General features: G+C 40.0%; 1 long non-coding RNA gene across 1 annotated transcript; it reads left to right on the top strand.

Moving 5' to 3' along the window:
- The first annotated feature begins 3,856 nt into the window (after positions 1-3,856).
- Positions 3,857-7,198, top strand: LOC131676500 (uncharacterized). Its single transcript, XR_009303196.1, has 3 exons — positions 3,857-5,671; positions 5,740-6,951; positions 7,010-7,198. It is a non-coding gene; the product is annotated as an uncharacterized LOC131676500 (long non-coding RNA).
- The last annotated feature ends 3,224 nt before the right edge of the window (positions 7,199-10,422 follow it).

Genomic DNA, 10,422 nt, shown 5'->3' with positions numbered 1-10,422 from the left:
GGTGTTTTGATGGTTGTGAAAATTGGCGCGGGCCATATTCATGGTTTTTCTATGGGGTTGTATGGTGTTTAAACCCATGAGAATTTGCTCGGGAACGTAGCTCTCGTTCCACATATAATTTTAATGTCGATCAACAACGTATTTTGTTTTTTTTTTTGGATAAAGGATTGAACCTTTCATTTCGTTCAACTTATCATATAGACATTTTTCCCGTTGACGTTCCTCTAGGAAATATTCCTAATCCTCTGCTTCATGGTCAGTCAGCTATCTCTCAAGCAAGATTTGCCTTTCTTTCAGAGAGGAAGCCCTTTTTCTTTTGATCTCCATTTTGCTACTAGTTCTAGCTTTATCCGTTCCTAGCTCCTTTTTCCATACAGATATCGCTTGAACGATCCGACTTAACGCTAGACCAATCAGAATCGTCAACGTTCATTCTTGATCGACCGCTTTTTCTTCGTTTCATTGTTCTTCTCAAACTCTATCGCAGCTCCCTGGCAAGTAGTGCCTAAACTCTCTCCTTTCTTACTGCTGCTGTTTCTTCTACGCATCGAAAATTATGCCAGCTGTTACAGTTTTTTTTTTTTTTTTTTTTTTTTTTTGGGGGGTTGTGCCAACGTAAGGACTCGATTCACACTCACAAAAACGCGACGCGAGACAGGACACAACACTTATTGTCCTTACTAACTTTAAAAAAAGGATTAAAAATTACCTTTTTGTCGACCGGTTTCGGGCTCGATGTTGCCCATCTACAGGACGATGTCCGATGTACATAGCCAATGCTGAACACGTGCTTATGAACGAGGACGACGCGCCAATATCATCACCCCTTTTCCACTTGACAAACCTGAAAATTCAGTGAATTTTTGTGTTTTTTTAACTCTCTTCTCGACGAGTACTGCACGCAGTACGATTGTATGTGTAATCCAGTAATCAGTCGGACATCGTCCTGTAGATGGGCAACATCGAGCCCGAAACCGGTCGACAAAAAGGTAATTTTTAATCCTTTTTTTAAAGTTAGTAAGGACAATAAGTGTTGTGTCCTGTCTCGCGTCGCGTTTTTGTGAGTGTGTTACAGTTTTCGCAACTAACCATTCTCTCATCCTCCGCGGAGATTTGTCCAGGCGTATCACAAGGATTTTTGTGTCAAATTTAGTGCAGGCTCAATCGTGGTGTTTTGAGTTCAAGGTTCAATCTGAAACAAACATTCAGTTTTGAGAGCGTTCGGCTCGAATTACACCAAATTTTTGTAGCAGCTATTTACATGCAGCTCAAGAGCTGTAAAACTGATTTAATTGTCCAAATAATGGACATTGCGATTTTTTCTCTATAAATTTCTATTACAATCGTTCAAAACATGTGTTAATACAGTTATACTTACAATAGTATCTCAACATCAACTGGTAAATGTCGAAAGTCTGATCATCAATCTTGGTTGTATTCCAGATAGTGGATAATGCGAGTCTTCTTTTCTCTTTATGTTCCTAATACAACAGCTGAAAAAAAGTTTGAATTCAATTATTGATTTTTCTCGTTATTAGAGTATAGTTACAATAGTATTTCGGTAGCAAAAATTTGGCAAATAGGTAAAATCCAATCATAAATCTGGTTCTACTTGGATGTCGCTTCGTTTTGATGGAATTCTCGTTAAAACAGTATTTCTGTTTGGATGACATTTTTCATATCAGAAAGTTAGTGTCCCTTATTGACAAGAACTTAAATACCTGGAACTATCGCATGATTTTGTCCGTCACGGCATTTTTGTTTAATTTATATGCTCCGTACCACAAAGCAGACAAATCAAATTAGTTACAGATCATAAACAATCGAATTGCAAAAGTCACAAAGTTACAAAGTTGACCTTTTTTCTCGTCTTCGTGATTCCTGCTAGGCCAACAACGATGGCCCATTCTAGGCGCAATTCATATGAGCACTTTTTCGACAACATTGTGGTTTTTTGGAGCACCAATATCACTGATTGGAGCAAACGGAAGATAATTCTACAACATATGAGGTCATGATTCGAGGTATAATTGAACAAAAAATGGCGATTACGATGATTTTTCAAATTTCATAAAATTGATCGCTGAGAATAGATTTTTGAGTAGTATATTTATTTAACAGTAGAAACTGGAGTTTTGATATGTTTAAAGAAAATGTTTGTCTTCAAAAACTCATTTAAAGGATATGCTAGCAAAACAATAAAAACTTCAAAAGTTATGCGTAAAAAATTGGTATTTCATGATTTGATCGTTGGTAGTATGTTTCAATCACTTTCACGGTGGGCAATATAAAATATATAATTTCGTTCCCAGGATAACATTTTGCATTTAACAAGACATTTCTTACTCAGTTGCGTTTCGGATTCGCCTCACCAGAAACCGAACTAACTTATTGTCGGAATAGATTAGCGCCGGCTTGACGCAAATCCCTTAAAACTAAAACACACTTTGTGTTTCAATCGAACGACTGATCAAACGTGATGTCCCGTTCGAGCAGAAATTCTGTTTGTGTCGATGAGACATAGTGAAGCCGAAACTTGTCTTGGCTTAGCAGGCCTATGCGAAAGCACTATGCTATATTTCACCCTAAGGAGGAAAATTTGGTAAGAACCAAAATTTCTCACTAGAGTGAAAATTTGTTGGTAAAACCAGTCTTTGCACTTGAGGGCACAAATCCTTATTTCATACTCAGTTGCGTTTCGGCTTCGCCTCATCAGAAACCATATAGCATAAGACATTTCTATTATTTTAAATAATGGATGGAGTGGTTTTAAATTTATTAAAATCCGAATATTTATTTTATAATGGTTCGAGATAGTTTCGCAGTATTTCAGAAAATCGAAGAAAATCAAATTGTAAAAACTTTGTTACAGACGATGGAGCTTTGTCTTGTACTTTTTCTTCTAAAAGAAATTTACCAAAAAAATAGGGTGTTTCTTAAAAAAATGGTTTTCTTTATGTAACCTTTGCAGGTTTGATTTTTCGTTACGATGACTTTAGAAATACTTAAAGATATTGTTGCAATATACTAAACCTCTATATTCTTTCGTTAGAAAGCCATATGTACATTTCACTAAAAATAAACGATTTTTGAGTAAAAGTCGCCATTTTTTGGTGATCTATACTACAAAGGATGATATTTTATGTGGCAGCAACGGTATTTAATATTAAGTACCCTATATATCTTCGTATAATCAGTGCAAGGAGCTCAGTAAAAAAGTAGCCTGAATTATATTTTTTTTTCATTATGTCAATATTGGCATCAAACTTCATGATTAACAATAACAAATACGAATATTTCTTATGGAGCCTCGAGAATTGCCACTATTAAACATGAATGAAATGACCCGAAACTTATTGCTTCAATTGCGGTAAAGAAAATTTGAAATTCACAAAATTTTCTTAATGTCACTTGCGCTCCAACCCGCAAAACTGGCATCCCTGCCGAAAACGCACTTCGCATACCAATTGAGGTATTCATTACCACTACAGACACCGTAAAGCAATGGCAAAAGCAGAAAAAAAACTATTAGCAAACCCTCCGAGCACGTCATACTACCTATTAACGGAATGGTGACGTACCTCGCCTCACATCGATATGCTCGTTCACCAGCCAGCACAGTACCACACGCCAGTACGTGAATGCACATGTTGCCTATATGGCGTCGCACTTCACCTCACCCCACCGGTCCGGGCCTGGACGACCGGTCCGTTGTCGACATCTATATAGGCAAGCGTCCAGCCTTGGCCGAGGCTAAGTTGTATTCTGTCGTCTGGCCGGTGCGGACGTGTTTTGTCGGTTATCTCTCTCTCTCATTTGGCTTGTTGATTGGATCTGTCACCGAAAGAACTGGAAGAGTGCGGCGCGACTCGCAGGTGTGATTCATCATCAGCGTTGTGGTGGGTTGTGAATTCACGTGAAACTAGTGAAGGAGTGTTTGCAAGGTCAAGGTGATGGTCACGAAGACACTGGTTTATCTTATCTGTCGAGGCAAGTTATTTTATCGGATTGTTTTCTGTGTCCGAACCTTCTTGTCGACAGGGAGATAAATCACTGGTTTTTAGTGATCGGTCTACAAGGATACTGTTTCGTGAATCTGTGAAACATTGTCGTGAAATTTCACCAACGAACAGTGACCGTGATGAACAAAGAGTGAGTTGCTATAGTGAAGTAACAATATGAATGGTTGTGAAATGGGCCTACTTCGACTGAAGCTAGATGATTACGCTAATAAACCATTCATGTTATGAATCAGTCACACAAAGGTTGTGAATGATTCACACCAATTTTCTCCGAATACAGCCATCCACAATTAGTGACCGTTAGCGGTATGAATCATCATCTTTGCGCAAACATTCCGCACACTACTTATCGGATTGTCGAATGTTTGATTGGCGGGGATTTTCCTCGGGCGTGGAACAGGATAGTGAAACAACTGCCATAGCCAACTCTGTTATCTTACGATTTAATACATATTTTGTGACAAACAACAAGCCGTCGTAGGTTTGCACAGGAGCGGAGGCGACGAAGCAGCTTACGGAACTGGTGCCCACTAGCAACCACCCACATCCATCCATCATCCGATGCTTCAGTGTGTATATGGATTGAATTGGAAAGCAAACATCAACACTCAATACCAGTGAATACTCTCGTTTGTTTTCTCCGAATTGCATCATTCAGGACCGATTATTACAGTCACGCGCGAATGACGTCAATCCTGCTTCTGTGAGCCATCAAGCCAGTACAAGGAACTTTCCAGTGGAGTTGGGGATTCCCACACACTACGTGCTCTTTGTGGCTCTATGTAAAACGATTGGATTTGTTCTTCTCCCAAATTATAACCTTGATATTAGTCGATGACTCCGAAAACAATCTCTTTCCACGTGCGATCAACAGTTGACACGGGCGGAAATTCCACTGACCTCTTTATTTGTGGTATTTCCGGAATGTGGCGACCATCAGCTTCAAGTATCTTTGTCCAATTATAGAACTAATTTTCTCGGAAATCGTTCAATATAAACAATACACTGATGGTTGGCTCTTTTGCGTCAGTCCAAACGCAGTTCCCCCGTCGATCCTAAACCGGTGCAAAATTTGGTCACGTTAATAATGACCGTGTGGTTTTTTTTCTAACGATAAAAAAACCCAGTGCCACCCCGACGAAGAGTGTAGCAATAGCGAAAAAGTAATAAAAACATGCGAAAACAACAAACACAGCAGGCATGAACACGTTTCCAGTTTGCAAGTCATTCCTCAAAGGAAAAATTTTGAGACCCTCCCCACCGCTAACAACGGCGGCGGCGACGACGACGACGATGACGTGTTTAACCATCGCGGAGAAATTAGTCATTAGTATGAGTGAGTTCGCGAAACCGCCGGCAGGTTGAAATGACAGCAGTAGTGTGTCTGTAGGAATACACAGCTGCACTTCTCGCGCACTTTCTCACGTCTGTGATTCATTGTGATGAATGAACGCACCCCCTCTCAAACGACGCAGATTGGGCGATGAATGAACCGGCGGAAACGAACCTAATTCCATGGTAATCTACGATGAATCATCGATAAGTCTGATTCACCTGCTTGTTCGTCGCCATCGTCATCACCACCATCGTCATCATGAACGGCGCCTGCTGGAAACACAAGAAAAACTTAGCAATCCATGACGGAAAGTGTAGGTTGACAATCAAAGAATCTGTATTTTTACGCATTTCGCCTTACTAAACTTTTTTTTAATTTTAGCTGCACTAATGACTATGTGAACCCCAATAAACTCCGACAAATAAATTAACTACAGCTCAGCAATCGTTCATTTAAAGTTAAGCGTGTATTTTTGTCAATATATTGGAAATAGGCAAACAGCATTGCATTGGAAAGATAAGTTCGCCGTTTAGACAATTGATGTCTCTTGGATCTATCAGCATTCTTATTTGGCATACTTCTCGACAAACATATGATTAAGGCTTAAAAGCCAACTGTCAAAATTCTCTTTGAAAGGAAATTCCGGAAAACCGTTACTCGCTAATCACAGAGCTTGATAGTAAACAAAAGAGAAAAGTTTTCTCTTCCATTAACTGCTATGAACTGTGTTTAGCCAGCAACGGTTTGTGCGTAATTTTCTTTCAAAGAGAATTTTGACAGTTGGCTTTTAAGCCGTAATCATATGTTTGTTGAGTATTCGACTATTGATCCTCCGCAGACCAGGAAGGGGTCGGATACGACATCATGTTTATCGATAGCAGGCTACCGCATGTATGGGAATCTCATCTGGTCTGCGAAGGGTTAAAGTTCTAACGGGACAGCCTATGTTAACAGAAAATATTAATCGATTGTGCTGTGTTTCCTATTTCCAGTTCCGTGTAAAAGTATTTCAGTGAAACAGCATGAGGCTTGAGGAAGAAGACAGGTAGTGTCCTGGAAAATGGCTTTATGGTGTTCGAAAGAATATCCGCAACATCATAAGCGTGTTGATAACTAAAGGTCGTTCCTGCAATGATAGCGTCATTAATGTGCACTGCACATAAAATACGAGAAAGAGGAGTTATATGTGGAGCTGGAGCGTGTGCGCCTCGATAGTTTGACAGATGGATGGTGACGTCGTATATATGATCATTCCAAAGGAAGACGACGAAGAGTGAAGCGTGCCAATTGGCGTTTTGATTTTCTGGATACCATTTTTGGGAACCATACAGCTGATGCATATTCAAGACCTGAACTAACTCACCGTCAAATGCAGCCATCCGTTAAAAAATATGTGAGGCAGAATAAGAAGCTAAAGGAGATGAAAGATAAGATTACCAGAAACAAAATAAAAGAAAACATCTATTCGAGAGTCCTGTCTCAGCTCAAAGCTGAAGCGAAAAGATGCACAATAGACCGATTTCAAACACTGAATATTTGTAATACATTTTGTTTAACGAAACCAAGAGCTTTCCGCAATGTGTTCCTTAAACGGTAAGTTTGAATCCAACATGACCTTAAAATCCTTCATCATCTTTTAAAACTACACTAGATAAGGCATAATCGTACGAAAAATGTGAATATTGTCTAGAAAAACATAACTGAACAATTTGACACATTAAGGAAATACCATTCGATAGGAGGAAAGACACCAGATATCAAGACTATTAAGCTGTATTTGGAGAAGTTACTGATCTGTAATACATTTGATGAAGTGAAATAATTGGAAGTAAATGGTATAAGAACGTGAATCCCTATACATATTGTAGATATCGTTAACATAAAGAAGGAAAAAATGGTCCAAGATGACTTCCCTGTGGTACCCCGGCAGCTGCGGCAAAAACCAATGACCTTGAATCGCTCATATTATTTATAACCTTCTGCATTTTTTCTGATCTTAAAAGTAAATAAAAATAAAAGCTCCGTGAATTCGACATCAAAGACTCAGTTTTCCCGTTTGAAGTGCTGCCGGTTGCTCTCGAACGTACCGGTTGTGATCATTTTTCAGCGCTCAGTTTACTGAAGATTTAGAAAGACCTGAAGAAACGATATACGGCCGTAATTGAAATTTCAAAAGTCCACCCAGATAACCTCAGGGTTTAGCAAGCAAATGACATAACTAGAGACAGGTCTCTTACGTGTGTGTATCGTGTCTACCTACCCGCACACAAAATAGAGATAAACGGCGTAGAATCCGATTCGAGTTTGACATGCTTGGATTTGCTGAAGGACATCAAGATTTTCGATTTCAAGCGATCGAATTTAGCATCAGTAAGCTGACCAACTCTGACGAAAAAATCCGTACGCTATGCGGACTGTTTGCCTGAACGTGGTGAACGTTTTCGCTTCGTTGCGGTATGGTATACGGGTTTTTTCGGCAGAGTTGGTCAGCTTAAGCATCAGTCACACGACGGGACGGGATAGAACCTGTGTCGAGTCAAACTAGTATCGGTTGACTTTCGCCTGGTTCGCTTTACCAAATTACGTCCTCTTCGATCAGGTTCGTCTGTCTACTCGAATTGCACTAAATGCAAACAATTAGGCGACCCATTGTAGCAATAAGACCCGATGTGGCAAATGTGGAGGGAATCATGGGAATGATTCTTGCTGGAAAATGTCCCTACTGTGGCGAGAACTTACTTGAGCTCATGTCCAGCATACAAACAGTGCCAGAAGAAAATGAGACGTTCTCTTAAGGAACGCTAATCACTCGTGCGCTGAAATGCTAAAGAGGAAGAGTGCGACTCTGACGATCTCCATGAGTTTGCTCCGAAGCAAAAACGTGACCACGTCGCACAGCTAAGCAACCACGTTAGCCGGAATGCAAAGCTTCAATTCCACACTGTGGCGACGACGAGGACACGGAAGAAGTCATTTTCAAGTACAAAACCAGACGCAGTTGCAGAAAAAACATTATGCTATATTTCACCCTAAGGAGGATAATTTGGTAAAAACCAAAATTTCTCACTAGGGTGAAAATTTGTTGGTAAAAACCAGTCTTTGTACAGGAGGGCACAAATCCTTATTTCATACTATGTTGCGTTTCGGCTTCGCCTCATCAGAAACCGACACTAACACATTGTCGGAATAGATTAGCGCCGGCTTGACGCAAATCCCTTAAAACTAAAACACACTATGTGTTTCAATCAAACGACTGATCAAACGTGATGTCCCGTTCGAACAGAAGTTCTGTTTATGCCGATGAGACACAAGTGATTGAAGTTTGATCAGTCGTTTGATTGAAACACATAGTGTGTTTTAGTTTTAAGGGATTTGCGTCAAGCCGGCGCTAATCTATTCCAACAATGTGTTAGTGTCGGTTTCTGATGAGGCGAAGCCGAAACGCAACATAGTATGAAATAAGGATTTGTGCTCTCCTGTACAAAGACTGGTTTTTACCAACAAATTTTCACCCTAGTGAGAAATTTTGGTTTTTACCAAATTTTCCTCCTTAGGGTGAAATATAGCATAGTGCTTTTGCATAGGCCTGCTAAGCCAAGACAAGTTTCGGCTTCACTTGTGTCTCATCGGCATAAACAGAACTTCTGTTCGAACGGGACATCACGTTTGATCAGTCGTTTGATTGAAATTGTTTGATTGTGTTTTAGTTTTAAGGGATTTGCGTCAAGCCGGCGCTAATCTATTCCGACAATGTGTTAGTGTCGGTTTCTGATGAGGCGAAGCCGAAACGCAACATAGTATGAGAAAAAACATGTTTTTTTCAATATTTCCTTCCACAGTTTAATAATTTTTTTACATCATTCGCCATTTCGTTATTTTCTTACCTGAATGACGTAAATGGATTGAATTTATTATTTTCATATTCTTGAAACAAAAGTTGAACCGCCGATTTTCTAGGTTTGTACATTTACGATCCCATATTTCAAAAACATCGAAAATAAAGTACCTTCGCCTTTTTTAATTTAGCTTGAACAATATGCAGCCATGCATTAAATCATTATTGCCAAAGCGTTGCCAGGTGTATAACCTTTCCAACGAGTGCTTGTTTGTCAAAATTAGTGCAAAAATACCGTTCCAAGAGCCCACCAAAAAAACTGACCTACTTGATCCCACTCTACGCTACTCAGTTGAATTATGCGAAACATTGCTCAGTTTAGAATCAGACCTCAGGAGTACTTTTGGGGATTAAAAAGTGGTTTGTCTTCTATCGAATTAACCTCCCCTCGGATACAAGGCATTAACATTGACGCTGACCAAGCTAGGATCAAAGGTAAAGATCTTTGCATTGCTTCTACCTATATTCCCCCCAAAGCCTTGGTTGACCATCGATAGCTTTGTGATATTGCAGAATTGCTCCCCGTACCGAAACAATTCGAAGTAGACTGGGATAGTGTCGCTTTTTTATGATGACAGTAATAAATTTCAACTGGAAGGTAATCGCTGATCCCCACCGTAGCAACAATCCGACAATTATAATCTCTAATGGTTTAAGATCCGACAACAACCAATACTTCGTATGACCCCCCACAAAACATGAACTGGTACAGCTATGCCTCCGCCATATTCGAAACTATCGACTCGACACATATACTTCCTCCTGAGGAAGAGTACAAGTTTTTGCACGTCTTGATTTTCGATACATGCTCAAACAAAACGAGTACCCGGCACTAACACCAAAAGACGTTCTCCTAATCCGTGGTGGGACAAAAAGTGCTCTGATATATACGTGGAGAAGGCCTTCCGGGTCGAGAAAGCACTCGCCAACTATCAGTACTTCAAGCTAGAAACGCGAAGGAAGAACTAGATAAAAGTTAAGAAACGTAGCTACTGGCGCCGGTTCGTCGACAGGTTAACGAGAGAAACATCAATGAGTACTCTTTGGGGCACTACCCAAAGCATGTGCAACCGAAACAACACCAATGAAGACCTACCGCGTCGCGTTCTCTCACGGTACCGCGACCGAATCACCGAATTTTTATTGTGGAATTCTTACTTTCTCTTTGG

The sequence above is a fragment of the Topomyia yanbarensis genome, chromosome 1, assembly GCF_030247195.1.
Source record: "Topomyia yanbarensis strain Yona2022 chromosome 1, ASM3024719v1, whole genome shotgun sequence".
NCBI classification, from domain to species: domain Eukaryota; kingdom Metazoa; phylum Arthropoda; class Insecta; order Diptera; family Culicidae; genus Topomyia; species Topomyia yanbarensis.
This window is presented reverse-complemented; position numbering and strand designations above follow the sequence as displayed.